Source organism: Capricornis sumatraensis, chromosome 3, assembly GCF_032405125.1.
Source record: "Capricornis sumatraensis isolate serow.1 chromosome 3, serow.2, whole genome shotgun sequence".
Taxonomy (NCBI): Eukaryota; Metazoa; Chordata; class Mammalia; order Artiodactyla; family Bovidae; genus Capricornis; species Capricornis sumatraensis.
This window is the reverse complement of record NC_091071.1, coordinates 66,569,815-66,596,774: the sequence shown is the minus strand read 5'-3', so window position 1 is coordinate 66,596,774 and position 26,960 is coordinate 66,569,815. Positions and strand designations below refer to the sequence as shown.

Sequence of the window (26,960 nt, the reverse complement as noted above, 5' to 3'; positions counted from 1 at the left end):
GAGGGCGCCTCCAGTGAATGGTGTACGGAGGGCGCCTCCAGTGAATGGTGTACGGAGGGCGCCTCCAGTGAATGGTGTACGGAGGGCGCCTCCAGTGAATGGTGTACGGAGGGCGCCTCCAGTGAATGGTGTACGGAGTGTGCCTCCAGTGAATGGTGGCCTCCAACGAAGCTTGGCTCCCGGTATTCACACTTTGTATTGTCCCCTCTCTTGGAACTGGGCTGTACTTGTGACTTGCTTTTTTTGAAAAAAGAAAGTGCAGAACCTACTAGTCATGGTCTGAGACTTAAGAAGGCCTGGAAGCTTCTGCTTTTGTGCTCCTAACCACCATGGAAAAGGTCCAGCAATCATGCTGAAGAGGCCACATGGAAAGACCACATGAAGAGGCCCCTGGGAAAGTAAGAGGTCCTGACATTTCCTGGAGAAGAAAGCCCAGCTCAGTTCTGCCCCAGCTAACCTGCCATCTGAACGCAGCCCCCGTCTGACCATAAGCAAGAACAGCAGAAGAGCTGCCCAGGTGAGCCCAGCCAGACTGCAGAATTGCAAGCAATGAAATGATTGACGTTTTCAGCCACTAAGTTTTGGGGAGGTTTGTTACATACCAGGATATAACTGTAATAAACTCAATGTATAAATGAAAGGGAATACAAAATTATTTCACAGAATAAATTTGATGCAATGACCAAGTCAATATTTCCAACAGGCAGATCCAAAAAAAAGAGCAGAATATTAAAAGGATATAGAGGAACTCACACCACCAGCTTCCACTTAGAATATATCACAATTTTATTCTGTCATTTTCTTTGGTTTTAAAGACATTTTCCAAAGAAAAATTTTCCTACTTTATTTTTTTTAAGGATTCCAGGTCTGACATTAAAGCTAAGGAGTCCAACCAAGGATGTGATGTGAACATTAAGAAACTAGCATGTGGCCAACCCATCCTGCTCTTCCGTTTTCTCTTACTTACCAGGAGTGTAGCTCCAAAGCTATGGATGAAGGCATGGGGATTGCTGTGTTCAGGGCAGACTAGAACATCGTGGGCGTTCCCAGCTTAGCTGGACTGAACATCAGTCCAATTTCAGCAACAGTTCAGCTCAGCGTGAAAAATCACCCAAAGAACAAAATGGCCAATTTTGACTCATAACTAAAATGATCACTAGAAATAAAACAGCTACCCATAACTTCAGCCCAGGCATCCAATCAATTACATACACACATATACTCACACACTATACTGATGCCCCATAGAGACAGCTAAGGCACTGTTACATAACCCAGGATATGGCTAGATTATTTTCAAAAGCTCTGTAGCTATGAAGAAAGAAGAGAAAGAGTGCTAACTTTGTAGCAGCTTGGTGGAACTTTGGATTGCTGCTTCTAATAATTACTGCTCTTTCAGAAAGAAAAAGGATCATTATATAAGAAATAGGATCTAAGCCAAGTATCTGTCTTTCACAAAAATCAAAAAGCAGAATGTTAAAAATATTTTCTAACAGTTTATACTGGACTGATGCTTTGATATTTCTGAATGATCTCTTGTAGGTAAAATTATTGATGTATGTTTTGCAATGTATCACATCTTTCAAAACTATCTCCATAAGTCTTACATGGTAGAGAATGAAGAAGTAGGTTTAAGAAAAATCTGGTGGCCTAAATGTCACATGTTTAGAAAGAGAAGGATCAGTTCTCAGTGATTGCAAAGCTGCAGATACTAAGCAGGAGAAACAGAACCTTAAGCATAAACACAAACCTTCAGCATTTATTAAATGTTCTGTCAGCTGATGAAACTGAGCATGAGCCCCTTTTAAACACTACTGAGAGCGCGCAAAATCTAGACTTAAAAATGGGAACTATTTCCCACTCTCTTTTTTTTTCCCCTAGATAAGGGGGCTCAGTGAATAGATGCCACTTGGCTGCTCCCTGTGACTCAGCAACCCCAGAGAATGGAAAGCTTGTTCTCTAACTTACCCTCTTCTGTGGAGTAACTTCTGGGGGGAGACAGACTTGTGCTTTGACTATGGAGAGAGGATAGGATATGCAGGCAGTGAAAATGAGCCAAGAACTCATTTTTACCTTCAGGGTAAGAGAAAAGGCTGGCTTAAGAGCCATAGACTTCCCTGGTGGCTCAGACAGTAAAGCGTCTGCCGACAATGCAGGAGACCCAGGTTCGATCCCTGGGTTGGGAAGATCCTCTGGAGAAGGAAATGGCAACCTACTCCAGTACTCTGGCCTGGAAAATCCCATGGATGGAGAAGCGCGGTAGGCTACAGTCCATGGGCTTGCAAAGAGTCAGACACAACTGAGCCACTTCATTTTCCTTTCCTTAAGAGCAATAGGGTCTCTCAAGAGAAGGGACCTGGGAGATTGTCATGGGGAAGGCAGTCATCTCAGACACAAAGAAAGAAGGGGTACTATGCTTTGTAGTAGGGATGGAAACTCATTTTCCTTACGTGCCAGTTGCTAGGCTGGGCTTGTTCACGTGATTTTATTTACTAGGTAGTTAATAAGTGTTTATTGGTGGGTGGATGAATGACGAAGGCAGGCAAGTCATATCCAGAAAGGACACGTGAGTCTGTAAATGGTACAGGTGGGGCTGGGATTCAGCAGAGCAAAGTGGAAAAACAAGGTGGGGAGGGCCATAACTGAGCCTTGGAGGGTTAGGGGAGTGTGTGGATGGGGTGGGGAAGGAGGGAGTCAAATCTCCTAGCAAAGACTGTGTCCACACAGCTGACACAAGTCCCACAAATGTCTGATCAAATGACTTAGAACCACAGGTAAGCTTATTAAATGCAACACATTCATGTACAACAAAATTGTGCAGAATCCCATGAGCATTCTACACGTTTGCAAAGGGCCAAACAGTGTGAGGCACCTGGGAAAAGTGCAAGGTTGTTCAAACCATGTTCTGTGGGAGCTTGGGGTTCCATAGATCCCCTCACAGAACACCATGCAAGACACCAGAGAAGCTTCCCTTCTGCTTGAGAAAAATGAGTTCTCTGCTAAGAAAATGCAAACATACTGAAAACTACTGGTGCAGCACAAAGACTATGTGTGCTGCACGTGGGATAAGGACCCTGGGGATGTAAATCTGAGTTGCAGCCCCACTACTACTAACCAGCTGAGTGTCTTCAGACAAGTCATTTTGTATCCTTGAGCCTCTGTTCCAATATCCAGAAAACTAAGGTGACACCTATCTTACACGGCCATTTGAGCATCTAATGGGATAAATTATGTCAAAACACTTGGCAATTATTTCGGAGACACAGGTTTTAGGAAACATAAAATGTAAATTTTTCTTTTTTTAATAAATTTCTCAGTAAGTCAACAGGCACTTTCTATGGAGGTCATTTTCTGTCTCCTATATTTCTATCAAGAAATCCACGGCTCTAGAAGGAAAAGAAAACAGTGCTCGCCACAACTTCACTGACGGCCCCAAAGCAGACAAGGCGATCTTACTCTCAAAATCGACCCTTGGGGTTTGGCTAATAAGCTGGGAGAAGAGCTAAAAACGTCCACATTCTATGTTCACGGCTTCAAACACTTTCACTTGCATAGGGAAGATTGACATGGGATCAGAGTTTTAGAACTAGAAAGGACTTCCAGATTATCAACCTCTATTTTACAGATTAGAAAACGGTGAGCCCGGGGTTGGAGGTGACTCATCCAGGGTCACAGGAGCAATGTTGGGACTTGACCTCATACCCAACACTGTTCCATCAAGAAGTCTGACTAATGGCAGGCTCCTGAAACCTGATTTCCCATCAGTAGTGTATCTGTGTAAAGTTAGCTCAACTTCTCCATAATCCACTTGAACAGACTGCTCAGATGGCACGCCAAATGGTGGCATTGCCGCTGTGGCCTGGGGGTAGGGTAAACCACTTCCTGGCTTGCCCAGGACAGTCCACATTTATGCCTGTTGTCCCAGCATAATTATTAACTGTACTCCCTTGCCTCTCCCAAGTATCTGGATTTGGATGGAGAATTATAAAGCGCTTTTTGTGCTTTTCTGGGAGGAAGAGGGGGACTCAGAGTAGAACTGCTCCTTGGAAGCTTGGTGTGGTGGTTTGGAACCAAAAGAGATGTGATAACTGTCTTCAAATATTGACAGGTCTGTCCTATGTTAATAAAATCAGACCACTCTGTGGCTGCAAGGGATAGAGTATGGACCACCATGTGGAAACCACAGGGATGGGAATTCTTCAGTATAAAGAAGTATATACTCTAAAGGGTCTCCAGAGCCAACCTGCCTGGGTCCAAATTCTGGTTCTACCATTTACTAGCTTTGTGACCTCAAGCAAGTTGTGCTTTAGTTTCTCCATCAGTAAAATAAGAATGAAAAAGAAAGCCAGGTCGATAGGAAGTGTATCATAAACATTTGCTCCTACTATTATTACTGCCTGTTATTTGGCAGGGGGTGGATGTGCCCAGAGTGGAGGTTTTCACAGATGGACTCAGAAAGGACTGTGTGGGGCTCATCCTGGAGAGGAGTGAGCACCAGCTTAGCTGATGTTGGAGATGTCACCTTAACTTGGTGAACTCAACAGGTCTGTTCATTGCTTGAAGTCAAGTGTGTCAGCAGGGAGCATCTGGTGAGGGCTGCACCCTGGGGTGACCACTCTGGAAGAGGACGTCGTTCAGGACTGCCAGGTGGTGGGAAGGAACAGCCCTGCCCACTGCATGCAGCAGTAGAATGTAGTGATTTAAGAGCACGGGGCTATCAGACCATCCACTGTGAACCTGGGCTCAACCACACACGCTAGCTGGGACTCTGGAAAAGTTACTTAACCTCTCTGCGCCTCACTTTCCTCCACTGTAAAATGGGGATGGCAACAGAGCCAATCTCAGAGGAGTGAGTGTGATACATTTTAAGCCCGACACAAAGCAAGTACCTAACAGATGTTGCTGCTGCCACAGTGCTGCTGGCCACTGAGGCTGACAGCTGGAGAGCAGCTGAAAGAGGGGGGACTGAAGGCAGGAGGGGTAGCAAGTCTGTCCAGGGTCTCACAGCCTGTGAACACCTCGCTCTCTTCTCTGCCCAGTGCTCAGTCCGGCTCAGGGCAGACTGACTCACCCATCCTCTGAATCCCCAGGCACGGCTGGTCAGTTGGTCCTGGGACTGCCTGAAGTCGGGCGCAGACACGGTGAGGGTGGGGGGCAGTGCACAGAGCAGGGCCAGAGTGCAATGGGCAAAACTGAGGGCACCCTACCCAACAAGTGGGGTGAGTCAGGATGTCAAGCCAGGAGCTCCGAGGCAGGTGGAGATGGGATGGAAGCAAGAATGATTTTACTGAAACACACATCAGGTGGTATCACTCCCTGGGCTAAAACCGTATGAGATTCGAGCCTTTAGAGTACCTGGCTGGGCCTGTGTCTCTGACTTCATCCTCCCCCCTTTCCTCACAGCTCTCTTTCTTTCCCTGGGACCTGTCTAGCTCGTCCTCACCTCAGGGCCTTTGCACTTAGCCTTGCCTGAGGCATGCTTCTCCCCAGATACTTGGTCTGGCTCCTTGTTATGCATATCTCAATTCTCATAAAGTTCCCTGAACAGCTGTACCTCAGGGAGCGTTCCTACCATTCCATCCCATCAACCTGTCAGCCTCTTCCATAACCCTTATCACTACTAATTAATCTAAGTATTAATTACTGAAGCATTCACTAGTCTATCTAAGTAGTTGCTTGTTTGCTGTTTCTCCCTTCTAGAACACATATTCCACAGGGACCCTGCCTTCAGCAAGCTTCAACAGTGAGTACAAATGAGAACAAATGCTTGGTGAGTGATGAGATGAAGTAAAACACAGGCTGCAGAGGAGTGAGGAGGTTTGGGGGTGACCGACCTGGAGGGGGGGTTCAACTGTATTGATCAGTGGGAGCCTGGGGTGTGGGTGGGTGTGGCTGCGGCTGCATTAAAGATAAGAGGCCACCCTAGGTGGGGAAGGAGTCCCTGGAGAGAAAGGACAAGTGAACTGAATGGTCTTCATCTTCTCAGCAGAGCAGGAGGTGGCGTCACCCTGGCTGGCACAGGGCACCTTCCTGGCCCCAAGTTAACACTGTACACGGGGGTGGCAGGAACAGGCCTGCACTCAGAACTCTTCTCCTGGAACGTGGTTTCAGACTTTCAGCACCTGGTGGACAGGAGGTGGGTCAGCTGAAGTTCTCTGAATAGTGCTGAAGAGAATTTAGCACCTACAGAGATGGGCTTAAACATTCCTGATTATGGTTCTACAGAGAAGCAAAGTTTAGCTGCTTTAAAACAGGCAGGAAACTCCACAGGGTGGGAAATGTACGTGTGGAATTACAACCCTAGTTTCTGAGTGTCCTGAAACAGGGCGGCCAGGCATGTGAGGTTCCCAGAAGTGTTTCTTTCTTCATGTCATGCTTGATTTCTGGCCCTCCGCGGCAACAACCCCAGATGAAGTAAACCAGAGCCGTAAACATGCTCCCTCTGAAGGGGAAAAAAGGGCTGCTCTGACAAGAAGCCTCCGTGCTTGGAGACCCAGCAAGAGCAACAAAAGAGAATGAGGTCCCCATACGAGTTTCAGCATGCACCAGCCTATGTCTCGATTTTGAGAGTTTTTTTCCAAAAAAATTATCTGTGATAATTTTAGTGATAAAATTAGGAATTTAGTGATAAATTTAGGAAGTGATAACCTTAGACAGTTATGAGAACATTGATGCCACAGTTTTAACAAGCATTGGTAAATGTTCATAGAGCTTTAATTACTCAGATTTCATTTCTAGGAAGAATAACATTAATAGAATTAATATGCTTTACAGATTAATTTTTAAATGTTAACATTGATGGGGGATTAGGCAGTAGAGAAGTTAAGAGACAGACGGAAAGGGGAACAAAAAGCATTTCTCTATAAACATGTCCTTCTCAGTAACCTTCTTTCCCAAGAACTGAGGTTAAGGGTGGCGAGAAAGAAGGAGGAAATAAGGACCTTAGGACCATTTATGGGGACCAGGACCACAGATGAGGTTTTCTCAGTGAGGTCATGTTCTAGGAAAACTCGCTCTCCTAACCGCTCCTAACCAAAATTTAGGAGTAAGTGTTTCGTGCCTCCAGTTTACAAGTGACAAGATCTACCACCCAACTGCTACCAAAACCCCCGAGGAGCTCAGAAGAGGAACGTCAGAAAAGGGCTGCTTGGCAGAGAAGGAACTAATAACACATTTTCCCCTTCAAAGCGCTCGGCTAATGTTTCCCAATTCAACTTCACAGAGAATCTTGAAAGCAGCCATTAATAGTCCTCATTTTAACAGACCGGAGAGAAAGATTACAATAAATGTGGGAACAAAACTCTGGAATTTGCACTCCTCCCCAGCCTCCAGCCAGAAGCTTCCAGGGGGAAAAGGCAGGGGCCTTCAGCCTCCGGGGAGAAGCAGTGAGCTCAGCCCTCTCTCGATCTTTATCAGGATTTTATCTGTGGAATGCCCCAAAGCCACTGGCACATCCCCAGACAGCACGGAAAGGCAAATGGCATGGGGGGATTTCAGATGCGAGAGTGCACGTTCGTAAGAGAACGCACACAGGCTTTTTCTTTTCCCATTTTCCACCGCCGCGCTCCTCTGCTTCAGTTGAGCTCAGCAGCACAAGTGCCTTGGATCATCTAGAAATTGCTTCCATATGTGGGCACAGGAAAGAATGTACTCATTGGCTGCCTGAGAAGGAAGCTCCGGGCAGCCTCTCTTTCCTGCCAGAAAACGTTCCCTGGGCTGCGGACAGCCACGGGGTGTTTGAGCTGAGGGAGACCAGGGGGAGCATCCCCAACACCCCCACTCCTTAGCCCCCCAGTTTGCCAATGAGGACACTGAGTGGCCCAGGGCCACATAGACGGGGACGGAGCTGGAGTTAGAACCTGGGGCTCCAGGCCCACCTTTCGTACTTTGAATGCTCTTGTGCATTTAGATTTGATCTTACCCCAGAATTAAACATAGGTGTAAATAAAGGCTTTGCCTGCAATGCAGGAGACACAGGAGATGCGGGTCTGATCCCTGGGTCAGGAAGAACACAGGAGACTCGAATTTGATCCCTAGGTCAGGAAGATTCCCTTGGAGGAGGAAATGGCAACCTACTCCATTATTCTTGCCTGAAAAAACCCATGGACAGAGAAGCCTGGCCGGCTACAGTCCAAAGGGTCACAAAGAGCTGGATACGACTGGGAGACTAGGCACACACAGGTGTAAATACCTACGCAAATTATCAAACCCAGACAGAGTTTGCAAGGTGGACCTGCCGTCCTGCGAAGCCTTTCACACATCCAAGGTCCCAAGCCCGTATTCAAGCTCCCGAGCCAAAGGGGAAGCCATTCTTTGTGACTGGATCCCAGTTCCCAGTCAACCCGCACTATTCTCTCTGGGGTTGGGCCATGGAAAACTTGAAAAAATGTCTAAGATGAACAGCAATCACCCTGAGGTTGAATTTGTCCACTACTTTCCGGGGTATCTCCTTAGTCCAAGCTCTTCAACTGAGGGGACCTCATTTGGAGGGAAATCATCCTATCCGAGTATTTTTCTCAGGTCACCTGTCATCCTTCCCTCCCCTCTCCTCACACCCCTGCTTCCCTGCCTACTCCCCACTCCCCCACCCTTCAACCCACAACTGCATGGAAGAAGGTTCTGTACCTAATTCAGTTAGCAGCTGGATGGCAGGTTAGGGTCCAGCCCGCCAGGCCTCGCTGGGCACTGGGGGCCAGCCCGAGGGCCTGGACCCTAACAGGAAGTTCAGCTCAGAGAGCACCAGGGAGCTCCTCTCACTCTGCTGTGGGACCCACGCCAGGGTCTCCACAGCCCCTAAACGCTTCTGTCTTAATGCCCAGCTAGTCCAGAACTTCAAACAAACACTCTATTTATGACCTGGCACACAGTGGTCTGCAAGCACCTTCCTCTCTCCAGAAACCTACCACCCAGGACCCTGGGTGATTCAAGCCTCAACTACATCCTCTTGAACTGCCCAACCCGAGTGGGTAAACTCAGCAGTTTCAGATGCTCAGGGGTGGAAAGTCAGAATGCACTCCTGCCTGTGGTCCCTGCTCAGCCAGGGCCAGTGACCCCTCACCACTGAGACATCTCACCTCCAGGCTTGTCCCAAGGTCCACCTATGAGACAGACACTCAGATGTACAAGTCAGGCAGACAAATCACAGCGTCTTAAAGGCTTGCCATGTGGAGAACCCAAAGCCTGGTGGGGTTCAGCAGTTCTGCTCTTTAATTTCAACTTTTGGGGGACTTTCTTAACTGTCCTATCCCTTGTGATGCTCAAGTGTGTTAAAGTGCCCTATGAAAATGTTTTCTCTATACTATCAAAGATAATTAGAATTATGACTAGTTTAATTGCAAATATTAATTAGCTAACATGGTCTTTATTGGGTTTCCCTGGTGACTCAGATGGTAAAGAATCTGCCTGCAATGCAGGAGACCTAGGTTCTATCCTTGGGTCAGGAAGATCCCCTGGAGAAGGGAATGGCAACCCCCACTCCAGTGAGGATGAGATGGTTGGATGGCATCACTGACTCGACAGACATGAGTTTGAGCAAGCTCAGGGAGTTGGTGATGGACAGGGAAGCCTGGCGTGCTGCAGTCCACCGGGTCACAAAGAGTCGAACACGACTGAACGACTGAACTGAACTGATGGTCTTTATATCAAACATTTATTGAATACTTATTCCATGTGAGACATAAAACTAGAGATATAACACTGAACATACTCTTGCCTGAAACATGGCTCCTGCTTTTAGGAAACTCAGAATGAAGGGGCTTTGGCTACCATGGAGAATCCGGTTTACACTTCCATTTTACTGCAAATCTGTTGGAGCGTGATGAGTGCACGCTCATTCAACTGTGAGCACCCTTGCATGATGAACAGGGTTTGTCTTATCTGTGCCAGGACAAGGCATCACGGACACTCAGTGTCCTCTGCACAAGCAGAAATAAAACTCCACTTCCTCTTCTTCCATCAACCATTGCCCCTCCCCCCTTCCCTGGTTCTCCAGCTCCAACACCACCTCACTAACACCCAGGGATCGGAAGAGCAAGGAAAACCTCTTCTAGGAGCACAAAGCCTGCGTTACTGCATTACCTTCTGCAGAGATCTGACCAGAGCAACAATGACAATTGGTTTCTACATGCCTGACACATTTTTGTTTAAATCAGTTATTTCTCAAACTGCAAGTTGCTGCCTATTCTCTGGCAGTCAAATCGATATTAAATCAATTTGCAATGAGCTGCTGCTCCTTTTTCTTAAAAAATATAATAAAAATGTATTGCATTTGGTAAAGATGGGAATTGTTTTATGACACTTCTGTTTCTATTATCCATCTATCTATCTATCTATACTAGATATCAAAGAAGAATGCATTTCTTACTGTGGGTTATAGTCAAAAAAGGTTTCAAAACGCTAGTCTGGATAATGCTTCTTTATATGAAGTACTCACTGTTCACAGAGATTCCTTTTCCAATACTGCCAGATGCAGTCTTCCCTTCACATCTGATATTCAGGGATCAGGGCACTCCAAGCACGCTTCTTATTGTTGTTTTTTAAACTCTAAATCACGTGTAGTCTCAAATTCCCAGACCCCAGAATCTACACAGTACGGGGTTCCTGCCTGTGGGCTCTGCACCAAGACCGAGTTTTGTCGTGCAGCTTTCGTGCCTTGGGTCCTTCTGAGGTGCCTCATGGGGGGAAAAGGAGGAACTCACTGGGCTGACTTACGTAACCGGGTCCATTACAGCACACCCTGCCCTCCAGTTCCTCCTGGCAAGCAGGCCATTGCTGGTTTCAGGAGAGTTCCTGAGTTCACATTGGAGCTGGGATGGTAAATTGAGGAGAAGGTGGGGCTGCTTATACCCGTGGGGGCTAGCCCACAGCAGTCCCCTCCATACCTAGGACCAGACAGAGGGGGCCGGGAAGCCACCTTCCCACTCTGCACACCATCCAGGTGTAAGGAGGGGTGAGGAGCAAGGAGACAGCAGTCTGCACATGCTCGGCAGACAGGACAGGAGGCGGCGGCTGCAGGCACAGCACTCGCCACCAAAGCTGTCCTCCTAACCAAGCATAAGGCACGGAGACCACGGGTCTGGGCACCAGAACCTTCTACGTTCGAATTCCAGCTCTGCCTCTGGTTTCTTGCTTAACTCTACAAAGGGTTCCGGGTCACATCACTAAAACACAGAGATGCTACTGCCCTCTGACCTCTGGATTTGAGGTTGGAAAGGCCCTGTGGGGCTCTGAGCAGTGCGCCTTCTCACATCAGACTGTGCTTGAGAAAATGGAGGGGGTTCTGTTTTACCTCCTCTCTCCGGAGAACTCCTCTATTCTGTCCTTCCTGGACTGGAAAAGATGACTAGATAACCGGCCAGCAGAGACATCGGCGGAGCCGACAGCACTGCAGGGCCTGAGGGAAGGGAGGGAATAAGGCAGCCTGGCCCTTGGCCTCCACGAGGAGGGGACCTTGGAGAGCTGCTGCACCAGGTCTCTGCAGGGGCTGTGGAGAACACCCCTCAGTTTTCCCCAGATGCTTTTGCTGAGGGTGTGAGCACACTGACCAGGATTGAAATCACCGCCTGGTGGCTCAGCGGTAAAGAATCCCCCTGGTGATGCAGGAGACGTGGGTTTGATCCCTGGGTCGGGAAGATCCTCTGAAGGAGGAAGTAGCAACCCACTCCAGTATTCTTGTCTGGAGAATCTCATGGACAGAGGAGCCTGGTGGGCTACAGTCCATGGGGTCGACTCACACACACGTAGGAATTTCAACCTTCCAGCCCAGTCTGGGCTTACGTTGAAGGACTATGGCCCAGAGGTGGGGAAGGGAGCTCTGGATGCCCTTCCAGGCTTGGGCTTCTGTCTTTATCTTACTTCCCCCTCTGCATTCCTGCCTGTGGAGATCCCCAGGTCACTGCTCTGCAGTACAAAGGTGACCTGGAGTTGTCCCCGTCCGCAGAAATGTCTGTTGAGCCCTGTGGTTGAGCCCTGTGGTTAGGGCTGCAGACAGGGGCAGGACTGCCCAGCTGCTGGTAATACACAGGGCTCCCCAGGTGGGCCTCCGCAGGCTGCTGGAGCCTCTTCCAGGAAGGGCTAAAGTTCTCCATCCCACCAGTGGAGTCAGCGCCCTGCAGCAGCAGGCCTCTCAGGCTCCAAGGCCAATCAGGCCAGAGCTTGGCTAAGGTCTGGCTGCCTGACAGCAGCAGGGCTTTGAAAAATATTCTTCACTATGGACAGAAAAGGAACCATTTCCTCTTCTCCCTCATGTCCCTCACAGAATTCTGCTATAAACCGAGTCAGTGTGATCCCTTTACCTCCAAACAACTGCCTTGAGCAGAGGGTGCTGGGGACCACCTAGAAAGCAAAGGCTCGGCACTGCAAACTCCCCAGGAGCAGCTGCACCTGGGAGCCTGCCTGGCCTTCTCCTCACCTGGGTTTACTGCGCGCTGTACCTGAAGGAGGTGTCCAGCTGCATCCCTTCCGTCTGTAAGGCAATGCTAATCTTGGCCCCGCCTCAGAAAGAAACAGACCATTCTATGTTTCATCTGTAATTTGCCAAGAAAATCATTTACAGAATACTGTATGCAATCTCAGGCAGGGGAGAGAGAACTGGACTGGAACTTGGGTCCAGACCTGGGTTCTTGTCTCAACTCTCTTACCAACTAGCCACTGGCCTTGAGAAAGTAACTTCTCTGAGGTTCTCATTCTAATGGAAAGTTAGGCAAAATGGTGTTCATCTTCACTTGGCTTCCCATGTCTAACACTGGAATGAGATGCTGCATTTTATAGTTGAATATTATACTCTTTCCCCACGGGCTGAACGTTATTCATTTATTCTTAAGACCATCATGTCACTAGTCACTGATATAGGCGGCATTTGTGACACTCTGGGAAGATTTTCTTCCTCACTAGAGACCGCTGAATTCTTAGGGGCTGAGAATGTATGGCTGTGACGGGTGTCACGTATTAAGTTGGGTGATTTAGAGTAAAGTTAAGGTGGGACTCCGAACACCATGCAAAGAGCAGATCTTTCTGCTGACAGCTCAGCTGTTGGTCTTTATTTTTCCTGGCTGTCCTTTTTGCAATGCATTGGTGACACTAACCCAGAAGTATGCAGAGAAACAGGAAGTCCAGGTTACTTCCCCAGAACACTGTATCAGTGGTCAACCATCTGCATGAAGAAAACGGGGGCCACCTAGGTCCTTTACTATCGAATCTCCTTCATTGAAGAGGCCAGTGGGTATCGTGGCTCAGCACAGGCTCTGAAGCCAAACGGACTGGACGGACTCCTGCCTCTGCCACGTTAGCCATGTGAACTTGGGCAAGCTGGCTAACCTCAAATTCCTCATCTGTAAAATGAAGATAATTGTGCCTGCCTCACGGGGTAGCTATGTGGACTCAGTGAGTTAATTCAGAGCACCAAGAACATTACCTGGCACATACTAAGCAATATTGGTGTTATTAGATGCTGTTATTATTTACTGCTTGTCCAAGCATCATTACTAGAAATCAGAAGCAGAATAATTCATTCCTGACTTCTGTGAGTGAACAAGAGAAGGCAGGCAGCCTGCTGTTTCTGCTTCCTAATGACTTCTTTCTAAGGGCAGCCACAGCCTTCTCCAGCTCCCCATGTTTCCCTGCCCTGCCAGGGCCCCCACCCAGCAACCGTCTTAGGTCAGGAAGCTTCTCACCCTCCAGAGGATCCAAGCTCAGGATCCATGTCCCTTCACTCCCACTGCTGGGGCTTCTTCTCCCTTTAGCTCAGAACCAGCAGATCCTCTTCCTGCGGTCACTGCTGACCTCTGCACTCTCTCCACCACCAGAACTCCCTCCCACTTCCTCTCCCCCTCGGTATTGCTAAGGCTAGAGCTGAAGGGGACAAAGGGGAAGTTTTACTAGGCCTCCATCTTCCCGTGGGCATCTGGGTTGGAACTCAGAAAGTTTCTTCTCCTCGTCACAACCTTATCTGCAAACGGTGGTTGGGCTCCCTCGGACACCAGTGCTAAGGTTTGGCTTCCCAGGTAGACGTGTATGGGCTCGTGGGTGCATGCTAAGTCACATCAGTCGTGTCCAACTCCTTGTGATCCTATGGACTGTAGCCCGCCAGGCTCCTCTGTCCGTGGGATTCTTCAGGCAAGAATACCGGAGTGGGTTGCCATTTCCTCCTCCAGGGGATCTTTCTGATCCAGGGATCGGACTCGTGTCTCCTGAGGCTCCTGCATTGCCAGTGGATTCTTTACCGCTGAGCCACCAGGGAAGCCCTCCCAAGTAGACAAGTTTGTCTAACCTCTCTGCAGAGCAAAGAGTTCACAGGAGCCCCATTTACCAGTGTGTCAGTCCAGGATCTTTCCACGCACAGCTGAAGGCCCTGGAATGTCAGCACCAATCTCAAGAAGCAAGAGCAGTGTGCAGTTTCTTGGGTGCCATCCAAGATGATCTGCCTCTGAGCCAAAACAGCAATGTGTTGCTCCTCAGACCAGGAGTAAGAAACACAAACAAAAGACTCAACCAGCAGTGGTCACAACCGCCCATCAGCGGCCACTGCAGAACTCCCAAGGCAAAGCCCCACGCGGGCATTTTTCCCCACCCCCTGGGGAATCCCCACCAGCAAAGGGCACACCTGAAGCACACACGTACATTCACTTGCATACAATGCTTGGTCTGAGACTATACAAAGGGCACATGACTGAGCAATAGCCTCTGCCTTCTGAGAATTTGCAAAAGCTGATGATGTATACAAAACTCAGCAATACGTGTTTTCCCAGCAACGTTTAGAATCGGTACTTCCTGGTTCTATCTGAAGTGTTCTTTAAAAGGGGTAAGCCAAAGACGTGTGTGTGTGTGTGTGTGTGTGTGTGTGTACATGCACCTGTGGGTGGCAGATGGTGAGGACACGTGGTTTAAGGGTTAGGACCATGTGTGCACTAATACAGGATAAGGTGCGTATAATGGATGAGTGTAGGCACATGTGAGCTAGTGTGATTTTCACTGGATTTAAGAAAAACAAGATCTGCCAGACATACCTGGACTTATCTGGCTCATATCTCACTCCCACAAATAACATTACAAGATAATCTAATGGTCGTTTTCTAAGAATAAAATAAAATTCGAGTATAAATGAAGAACCCTATGAGTTACACATAATACAGCCACCCTATTAGCTAATGAGAAATATGACATCTATTTCTTTCCCTTATTTATCAAATGCTTAGTCAAAAACAGGTAAAGTAACATTTCAGACTTAAACCGACTTTCCAACTGATGAGTTAAGCTGTTAACAACTGCACTGTTTAGAAGCACCTTATCTGGAGACGTCAGGTGTGTGCCCATCACAGGCATTGCAGACATCCTAGCCTCACCCTTCTCCCCATTCTTACAAATTCCTTTACTCTTTGCACAGCACTTTATTGCTGTCAAGGTCATACGATGACTAGGCAACAAAGCTGGGAATATAAAACAAGTGGTAAATGCCTAGTCTATGGCTTCATGGCAACCCACTCCAGTGTTCTTGCCTGGAGACTCCCAGGGACAGCGGAGCCTGGTGGGCTGCCGTCTATGGGGTCGCACAGAGTCAGACACGACTGAAGTGACTTCACTTTCACTTTTCACTTTCATGCATTGGAGAAGCAAATGGCAACCCACTCCAGTGTTCTTGCCTGGAGAATCCCAGGGACGGCGGAGCCTGGTGGGCTGCCGTCTATGGGGTGGCACAGAGTCGGACACGACTGAAACAACTTCACTTTCACTCTTCACTTTCATACATTGGAGAAGCAAATGGCAATCTACTCCAGTGTTCTTGCCTGGAGAATCCCAGGGACGGCAGAGCCTGCTGGGCTGCTGTGAATGGGGTCACACAGAGTCGAATGCGACTGAAGCGACTTAGCAGCAGCAGCAGCAGCAGCAGGGTTCCTACAGTTCCTCTCACTTTACTCCTCTACCTTTAGCAGGGGATTCAGTGCAAAAGCAATTAAGTAAATGAGCTAGTTGATATCCAGTCTTAACATGGAAGTGACTTGACATTCAAGAGTCTATCTCTTGTTATGGGGAGGGAGGTGGGAGGGGGGTTCATGTTTGGGAACACACGTAAGAATTAAAGATTTTAAAATTAAAAAAAAAATAATAATTTCTCCCAATGAAAAACATCTCATATGGATATGCATGTATCTTAAATACCACACACATACAGAAATAAATTATTTTTAAACAGTAAAAAAAAAATAAAATAAAAAAAATAAAATTTATGAAAATTTGCAAAAAAAAAAAAAAAGAGTCTATCTCTGAGGACTGAGGGACTTCCAAGAACAGGGGCAGAGTGAAAGTGAAGGTAGGGCAGTAGGGACCCATGCCCTCAGGCAACAGCATATGGGAGTCCCAAGAAGATGAGTGTTTGCAAATCCCCAAACTGTGATCAGTGCCCAGTTCCCCCCAGGCACCACCTTCCCTCACTGTCACTTTGGCTAAAACCTAACGGATTTCCCTACCAAGGCCAAGCAGATACCCAGAACCCAGTCCGGCCTTAGGACTCTGGCAAGTTGGGGGCCAGCGGATTTCTGGCCTTGAGAAAGACCTGTGTTTTTGAGAGGTGGAGAGTTCAGAGTCCTGTAGGACTGGGCCAGCCCTGCAGACTCAAGGTCTAGAGATCTTTCTGTTCTCATCAGACTTCACACGTGACTGCACTGAAGTCCGCCTTAAGACTAACAGTGAGAAGCACACGGACGAGGTTGCATTCTTTGAGCTCACTCAGCTCTGGTGGATCTTTGGGCTCTGCAAAGGCACACGTTCTGAGGAATTCCTCTGGCTGTGTTATGCCAGGACTTCAGCCTCAGTCTCACTGGGGACCATGCATTTCTCCCTAAGGCAGTGAGGCTCCCTCCAGGTAGACATGCCAGTGAGCCCATCTGGTCTGTGGTCATTTCCCAGCAGGAGGCCCTTGGCTTATTTTGGCCCTGACAGTTTGGCAGGAAGTACAAACTTATCTTTCCGGGGACACTGATCTGGACAATTCCACCTCATTCAGGAGACACAGCTCTCCTCAGAGGGTCCAATTCAGATGTGTTCTTTCCTAAACAGGACATCCCTTTGTGAAGTTTTCTAGCCTTTAAAACACTCACATTAAAAAGACAGCAACAATTTATTATGGGAGACATCAAGGGCTCGCAAGCTTTCTTAATTTTCGGTTCCAACGTCTGCTGCCCAGACACAATCTTTTTGCCATCTGTGTCAGGTTAGTTACAAAGCACTGTTATTATTCTGGGCTACACAATGTTGGCCCGACCTCATTGAATACAAGAAATTTTGTGGATTGATTTAGCTATTCTGTTCATATAAACGAATCCAGTTGTACAGCTGTTTCTGATTAGTCAATGTACTGCTGGAGTTATATACAAATAATTTTATAATGAACTCAGCAACTACAAGGACAGGAGCAGTGGAATCGAGCCTCACCTCCCAGAAAAACAAGCAAGAGCATAAGAGCAGGGGCTTTCACTTACACTCCAGGTCTAAATTCCTATCTGCCATGATTCACTTTTTCCTCTTGATGTAATTCAGCATAACTTATAACTAATGCTCTCAAAGAATGCTTGTTTTCAGACTTTAAGAGTCAAGAGGGAAACAGTTAGTTGTGCAAGCTTAAAACTCCTTTAAAATTTCCCACCTTTGCATTTTATAAGTTTCCATTTTTTCCTGTTAAAACATTTATAGTTCCTGAGACAATTTCTTACATATTTCAAAAAGAGAAAACTGAATCAAAAGATCTATACTGACTTTGTTATATGTAGATATCAAGTATTTTGTTTCATTTTGATACAGAACAATTAAGCTCAGTGAGTTTAGGCTGAAGCTTCTCTTCTCCAGGTCTAGAAGACAGACCATAGGCACCTTAGAAACTTTAGGAAAAGTGAAGGCATGAATATTTCAAATGAATGGAATTTTTTTTTTTTTAAGTGACAAGTGCTCCCGAAAGAAATAATATGAAACAAAACAGGAAAAAGAGATTATAAAGTTTATACTTCTAAAATGAATTACACTGGCAAGGATGTGGGGAAGCAGATATTTTCAAATAGTTTTAGTAAGACTGAATTACTACAGCTTTTAGCAAGTAAGGACTTCCCTGGTGGCTCAGACAGTAAAGCGTCTGTCTACAATGAGGGAGACCTGGGTTCGATCCCTGGGTCGGGAAGATTCCCTGGAGAAGGAAATGGCAACCCACTCCAGTACTCTTGCCTAGAAAATCCCATGGATGGAGGAGCCTGGTGCAGGCTACTGTCCATGGGATTGCCAAGAGTTGGATACGACTGAGCGACTTCACTTTCACTTTAGCAAGTAATACCACTTTAGGAACTCTGACAGAAATCAAAGCTTCTGTTCAGAACACACGGATGTACAGGGAAGAACTGTAGTAGCACAAAACTTGAAACAATTTGAATGGTTAAATTATGGAATATTAATCAGCCATAATATAAATGAATTTTTAATTTGGAGGGAATGTCTGTAATGTTCTGTTATGTGAAAAAAACTCTTGTGGATAGCAAAAAGATATCTTCACCTCCATGTTTATAGTAGCATTCTTTACAATAGCCAATATAAGGAAACAAGTGTCCATCAACGGATGAATGGATACAGACAATCTCTGTCTTACACCCACGTAACTGGAATATTATTCAGCCAAGAGAGAGAAGGAAATCCTTCCATTTGTGAAAACATGGATGAATCTTGAAGGCATTATGCTAAGTGAAACAACTCCAAAAAAGACAGATACTGCATCGTCTCACTTATTTGTGGAAACTGGAAAAAGCTGAACTTGTAGAAATGGAGTCGAATGATGGTTACCGGGGCTGCTGGGGGGAGGGAGTAAGAGAACTGTAGCACGTTGGTCAAAGGTTATAAGGTTGCAGTCGGAAGATGAGTAAATTCTAGGGATCAAATGAACAGGATTGTGATTACAGTTAACATTTCTCTAAATACTTGAAAGTTGCTGAGAGACTAGATCTTAAATGATTTCAACACAAAAAAAGATAATAATTTCATGACATGATGGAGGTATTAGCGAACTTATGGTGGTAATATATTACAATACATGAGTGAATCAAATCAATGCGTCGAATACCTCGAACTTATACAATGTTATATGTCAATTATACCATAATTTAAAAATCATGTAGCCTAATGTGTATAATGTTTCTATTCTTAATAGAAAGATATATTGACATATATATTTGTATATAGTTTTATAAGCAAAGAGAAAAAGAAGGGCATATCCCAAATTGATAATATCAATTACCTCAAGTTTAGATTTGAGAGACATAGGAGAAAACTTATACACTTTTTCTTTGTATACTGCTTTCTCATGTATCTTATTTACGTCAAGCACATAATACTTTAATAATCTCAACAAGGTAAAAACTATAATTTATTTTTTTAAGTGATAAGAAACATATTTTCAGCAAAAACAAGGAAGCAAAGACCGAATTATAAAGACTGAGAACCTGGCTTGGTGGTTAACAAAAGGGACATGTTTCACCACAGCAGAGATGATGTATACAATAATCCTGTACAGAAAGGAATGCTGCAGTGAAAATAATGCCGTAATAACTCCTGTTCAGTCCTTTAACCAACTTGAGAATTGTTTTTTCTTTTTGTTCTCCCAGATCCTCATCAAAGGGAGAAGACTAAGGGGGAAGGTTTACAATATTTAATTAATAAGGTTCTAGCTCCAATAGCTTTGTAAAGTATCATGCAAAGTAAAGTAATTCCCAGTGTTAACAATGATCTAACTGTTAATTTTGTCTCAAATAACATGTGAGGCTTTTTTTTTTTTAAACAGTGCTAAAACTCTAGGGAAAAGAACAATGTGGAATTTTACCCACAAAATCTGAGATTCTCTAAACTGATGCTTTGGGTTGTATCTTACCATCAATCCTCAACCTTTCCGGTACCAGAGACCAGTTTTGTGAAAGACAACTTTTCCACAGACCAGTGGGTAGGAGATGATTTGGGGATGATTCAAGTGCTTTACATTTATTGTGCACTTTATTTCAATCATTATTACATCAGCTACACCTCAGATCATTAGGCATTACACTCCAGAGGTTGGGGAAAAAGTGAAAGTGAAAGTGAAAGTCGCTCAGTCCTGTCCCCGACTCTTTGCAACCCCATGGACTATACAGTCCATGGAATTCTCTAGGCCAGAATACTGGAGTGGGTAGCCTTTCCCTTCTCCAGGGGATCTTCCCAACCCAGGCATCAAACCCAGGTCTCCCAAATTACAGGCAGATTCTTTACCAGCTGAGCTACAAGGAAAGTAGAGGTTGGGGACCCCTGTTTAAAACCATGCATGGCAATCAAATTCTGGCTTTAATAGATAGGAAAAGGCACTGCTAAAGTAAATTACTACTTCTGAAAGATTTTCTTTAAAAAGATCTCAACCTTTTGCCTTTTTCTAGTTACTCAATTTTTGAATTAGAAATTTCAGGACCATCTTGAAAACTCAACTTAGTGTCCCTCAGCCTGCCTTCTGGGGCTTGGGAAAGATGACTGGTTTTGTCTTTTGTCCTTCCTGCTCCCCTTCTTTTCTCCCCATCTATCACCCTAGTCTTTCCTGAAAGTCCCTCCCACAGCACATATATGTTCTGCTTACAGTATATAAGCCTCTTCAAAAACAGCCCATTTCTTTCCCCTTTTATCTTGGGCTGATCTGACTGCCTCCACTCTTTAAATATCCATCCCCATAACACAAGGCTATTGTGGTTAAGACACTGATCTCAGTGTTTACATTCTTTGAAAAAAAAAAAAAACAGCTAGGGTACACGTTTTCTCAAGATATTCTCCAAAGTCTAAAGGTTCTCTGCTTTCAAAATCTATTCCCCTATGCCTAAGGGAAAACACGTTTCCCAGTTTCCTGAAATATTATTTGTTAACATATTCTACACTTTAAAATGACATCATTCTAAGATGTAGCCAGATTTCTTTCTTGGTCCTTTCCAGGCCTAAATCTTCAGTCAAGAGATCTTATCTCCTGCTTATGTCTACAGAAAAATGCTTGGGAAGTTTCAGAAATGGGCTGGGTGACACACAAGTAGTTGAAGAGCAAGAAATTCAACAAACTGCTGATTTGGTCTGTTTTATAATTATACTGATGCTGTCACTGAATTGGCTGGTTCTTTAACTTGACTCAGTGGACGAGTTGTCTGGGCATCATTAGCAAGAGCTAACAGCTGGGAAGATGGTCAGTGAACAGGCATATATATTCACCCAACAGTAGAATCCCATGCAGCTACTAACAACATAGTAGCAATATGTCCAAGAAATACTAAAAAAATCAGGCAATCAAAATGCAAATATCCATAAAACACAGTCTCCAATAAGAGGAGTGGAGGAGGGAGAACAGGAGGAATGTAATCAAACCATGTTTAGCTGTTACAGTGAGGTAAGGTATACACATTATATACACAATATTTAAGGTAATCAAGTACTGTCTATGAGAGAAAATTGAATTTAAATAATGTCAATGTGCATAGATGTTCAATCCTGAATATTCATTAGAAGGACTGACGCTGAAGCTGAAAGTTTAATACTTTGGCCACCTGATGTGAAGAGCCGGCTCATTAGAAAAAAAAAATTGGCCACCTGATGCTGGGAAAGACTGAAGGCAAGAGGAGAAGGGGACGACAGAGGATGAGATGGTTGGATGGCATCACCGACTCGATGGACAGGGGCTCGAGCAAGCTCCAGGAGATGGTGAAGGACAGGGAAGCCTGGCACACTGCAGTCCGTGGGGTTGCAAGAGTCGGACATGACTGAGCGACTGAACAACGACAACAACATAAATATACACAAACATATATAGATGTGTGTTGCCTGGAGAAAAATAGAAATTATATAAAACTAACTTTTATTTAAAACTGTAATTGACTCCTCTGGCTCAGGAAACTATTTGGACCTCAATTTTCCATTTTATTCACAATTTCCTTCCTCCTGCAGACAGCTCTTACCTAAGAGAACTATTTATCTTCCAAATACAAAAGAATCTGTGGCAGTCTGGGGAGAGGCTGGTGTCCTTCAATTCTGCTCATACTCCTTTCTCAAGTTTCACATTGCAAGTGATGTAAAAGAAAAAAAGAAAAGAAAAAGATGGAAAAATCGATGGGTGGGAGAGTCCAAAATCTCACTAACGTGGAAGTGAACCACATTCAGGTATTAGATCATGAAATGTTACTTCTTAAGTTCTATAATAATAATTCCCATATTCCCCACCAGACCACGATCTCATTTCTTTATTATTAGGATCATTGTTATTATTCACTTGGAAGATATACAGATAAACAGCATTTAAAGATAATTATGTATGTGATAAAAAGTAATGTTGTACACAGATCACTCATGATGAAGGATGAAATCACTCTTAGAATGAAATGAAACTTGTTCCCCAGCATCTTCAGAAATCAACATCAAGATCTACTTTGTCTTCATAAAAAAATTCACTCACTTCAAATCTCACAACCAGAGTGGTACAAATAAACTGCCATTCAACAAATGTTAACTGAAAACCTACTATTTTTGGGAGAATATTTTTTAAGTTTTTTTAATGTATTGCCTCCAGAGAGTCTCCAATCTAACAAGGAAAAAGAAAAAAAGCACATGCAAATGATTCCAAAACAGAATAAAGTGGATTCTGAGATACAGGTGAGGCCCAGACAGACAGCCATTAGAATTTACCAAGAAGAGGAAGAAACAAACTTTAGGAGAGCATTTCAGCTTTTGTTAAGCATTTCAGCATGTTTTTACAATGTGAACCATGTTCATCGAAACCACTAAAATTCGTCGGTGATCGTGTCTCCCATTTATTTTAGCTAATTCTTCTTTTGGGTGGTTTAGTTGCTAAGTCGTGTCAGACTCTTGTGACTCCATGGACTGTAGCTCACCAGGCTCCTCGGTCCATGGGATTCTCCAGGCAGGAATGCTGGAGTGCATTGCCATGCTTCCTCCAGGGGATCTTCCCAACCCAGGGATTGAAGCCAGGTCTCCTGCATTGCAGGCAGATTCTTTACGATGTGAGCCACCAGGGAAGCCTGGTGGCTAGTAGGCAATGCTAAAATGTTACAGTCAGCCCTCCACACCTGCAGACTTTGGCCTCCACAGGAGGTCCTGGACCACCCCTCCTTGGATACCGAGGGATGACTACTCATACAACATCACAGCAACATGGTTTCACAATATGAACCATGTTTCTGAAACTTCTGAACTAATGAAAATTGTAGATGACTGTGTCGCCTATTTACTTACTTTAGCTATGTTCTTTTACTGATTATTAGCAAAGTCAATTATTTTTTACTTCTCCGCAAGTATGGATGCCTGACCTGAAGCCTGCGACGCCGAGCAGGCTTGGCCATCACAGAACATGAGAGCAGTGCTACCCCACCCTGTGGACGTGGGTGCTGTACCTGTGACCAAAGCAGCTCGGCCTGGAGCAGGCAGACCCCCTGGTCATCCCACGTGGACAATGACCACTGTGTGACCGACCACCACAAAACGTTACCCTGGTACTGCCCGGTGCCAAAGTGGCAGGAGGTAGCACTCTCCTCCTACCCCACTGTGGCCCCCCACCTTAGCTGCCCCGGTCATCTCGGTGAGCAGCTCGAGTGGCTAAGCAGATACCACAGGCTGGCAGCCCCCCTTCCGCCCACACTGACATTCTCCTCTGTAACATCCCTCCTCCTCGGCTAGGAAGAGAATCCATGAGGTGATCACTGTGAAATGCTCCGTTGAGTACAGACGGCTGAGCGATTATTACACGGTAATTTATATAAAAAGCAGTTCCTGTGTTTAGGCTCTTTTTGTAGTTCCATATGGAAAGGAGAATACCAACCCAGTGTTCTACACAAGCTAACACTGATGCTAATAAAGACCCACAGATGCCTAGCAGCAGCACTGTCCTGGATAATCTGCCAAGTGAGGCACACCCATGACATCATCTGACCCTCAGCACAACCCCAACGGCAGAGACAGTTACTCTGATACTAAAGATAAAGAAGCATAAGTTGCAGGACATGTAAAAGACAGAGCTGAGACTGGAAGCTCCGCCTGACATCCTGGCCCATGCTTTTACCTTTGCAGAATTTTGCAGGTGGTATGACATCAGTACTACCTGGGGCTTTCAAAAACAGATTCCTGGGCCTCACCCCAGCCTTATAGAATCAAGACTCTAGAAGTCACACCCTTGACTAAGGACCGAATACTGCAATACTGGTTAAAGTGTGCCAGGTGGCAAAGCATTACTCAGCTAACTGAAGGTGTTCTGGGGAACTGGTCAGCCTCAGAGTTTTTATTATTCCAAAGTATACAAGAGACAGTGTTAATTATTTTAACCTGATTACAATCTCTACATGGTAAGGAACAATGGACAGATGTTGGGCTGGGCAATGAAGCGGGTAAGTGTTTATTTCTTCCAGGAAGGAGACAGCTGCACGTTTCCTTGACTGGAGCAAGGAAGATGGAACACAGTGTACACATGCCCACGAATCTCCCCAGGCCTGGCACATGGCAGACACTTTAAACACTTGTTAGATGGACAAATGAAGGGAGACTGACTCCCTCCAGCTGGAAGTAATTTCATCCTCCTCTACATTCCCTGTATTTCATCTGTACCTTTTTTTCATCTTATTTACCAAATTCTGCCCTGCATTCCTGCTGTTCAAACCCGTATCTCATCTCCACCAGAAGGTAAGCATTCAGGGCCAAATTTCACCTCCTTCTGAGTCAGGTCTCTTCTTCTCCCCCTGACACAGAACACAACAGTGATCCCCAAAAGGAATCCTCAGTGCCAAATGAGCATCTTGCTTGTTTTCACCTGTGACTTGATTCACATATGTGGGTCCTGCTTATTCACCAGGCCCATCAAACCTTCCAGCTGCTGCTGCTGCTAAGTCGCATCAGTCGTGTCCGACTCTGTGCGACCCCATAGACGGCAGCCCACCGGCACCTCCGTCCATGGCATTTTCCAGGCAAGAGTACTGGAGTGGGTTGCCAATGCCTTGTCCAACCTTCCAGCACTGTAGCATAATTGTGGATTGCTGGGGCACGGTGGTAGAGAAACCTCTGTATGAAAATCATGAGGAATCTGGTAGACCTCATGGGAGGGTGGGCTTCAGGAAGATGATGGCTGGGAGACAGGAATCCAAACAATAGATGCTTAAAAGTGAAGGGGTTACAGCAACAACAACAAAAAGGCACTTTGGTTTAATTCTGTTCTCCTGATGTGCAATGTAAAAACCCTATAGGTTCCTAGAATTACAACCATAGTGAGGACCATCCTGAAATATTTAAGGCAGTGACACAGACCAAATAAGAAATACTTCCCAAAAAAGCGGGCTCATCCCTGGCCTGGGCAACTGAGACAGTACAAGACAGTAAGTTTGAAAGGTAAAGGCACCTCACCTTCTCATCACTGCCCTGTGCTGTGCTGCTTTCTGCTGTTTCACACGTCATTGTCATTATTCCACTTGATCCTTGCACCAAGAGATGGAGGAAGAGCAAAGATTATCAACCCCAATTCTTGGATGAGATAAGTGAGGCTCAAGGCACACCTAACATGCATGATATGCCGAAAGTGAAAGTGGAAGTTGCTCAGTCTTGTCCGGCTCTTTTGTGATCCCATGGACTGTAGCCTGCCAGGCTCCTCTGTCCATGGAATTCTCCAGGCCAGAATACTGGCGTGGGTAGCCATTCCCTTCTCCAGGAGATCTTCCCAACCCAGGGATCGAACCTATGTCTCCCTCATTGCAGGTGGATTCTTTACCATCTGAGGCACCAGGAAAGCCCATGATATGCCTAAGCAACCAGAAAGTGGTTGAACACCCAGTAGACATTTAATTGGTGAAATGAACAAACAAGTAAAAGAAGGCATGAATCTCCACCCCTGGAAGTAACCCCATTGTCTCTAAATGTATCAGAATCTGATCTTAACTTGCTTACAAATGTTTCTGTTAGTCAAACACCACTGAAGCGACTTAGCAGCAGCAGCAGGAGAGAACCAAAGCTATGGCAAAAGTTGGGTAGGTCCCAAGGAAGAAGATGATTTTAATAACGTCTGCAGAGTCTAGTCTGCACAGTTCCACTCAACAAGTGACTGAGGATTTAGTCCCTGAGAGACTCAACCAGGGGATATCAGGCAGGTAAAGATACACAGCAAGAGTGGAAGGCAGAGTTATAAGCACCCTAAAGAAGGGTTAGGGCTTCCCAGGTGACGCTAGTGGTAAATAAAGAATCTGCCTGCCAATGCAGGAGAGGTAGGTTCAATCCCTAGGTCCGGAAGATCTCCTGGAGAAGGGACTGGCAACCCACTCAAGAATTCTTGTCCGGAAAATTCCATGGACATAAGAGCCTGGCCAGCTACAGTCCATAGGGCTGCAAAGCAACGGCCACGATTGAGCACACACACACTGATGGCCTAATGAAAATTCTTTGCAGTTATTTTATCCGTTACAGAAAAAGGCATTTTTGAAAGGGAAAAATATGCCAATGACTCAAACTGAAGCTACAGAATTGTTTTGGAACTGTGTTGGGAAACTGGCAAAAGAAAACCCACCACGGGCGGGACTCTGTCCAGGGCTCCGTGGCTGCACCGCCTTAAGTCTGCGACTAGCCACGGCCGGCGGTCCAGCGACCATCCAAGAGACAACAGTGGCACACACTTTTCAGAAAGAGGGACCAAGTCCATCCAGTTACTGCTGACAACCTGAGACGCATCCCAGAGAACTGAGATAAAGTCAGGAGCCCAGGAAGGAATATGTATTACTCCGGGATCCAGCAGGACCAGAGGATCTAACCAGGCTCGGTTCCGCACAGACACACCCTTTGTTAATCTCAAAAAGTTCAAAGTCTAACCACGAACTGAAGATTTGGGTCACCCTGCCTGGGTCAGCTGGTTTCTTTTACTTATCCTTGCAACTTTAACTGTTCTCTTTTTTTTAAAGAAAAAACAG

The 26,960-nt window shown here is 45.7% G+C and overlaps 1 protein-coding gene across 1 annotated transcript in view; it reads right to left on the bottom strand.

The window, feature by feature from the left end:
* The window catches only part of WIPF1 (WAS/WASL interacting protein family member 1), a 128,347-nt gene that overhangs the window by 100,578 nt on the left and 809 nt on the right, over positions 1 to 26,960 (bottom strand). The gene's annotated exons all lie outside the window — the stretch shown is intronic.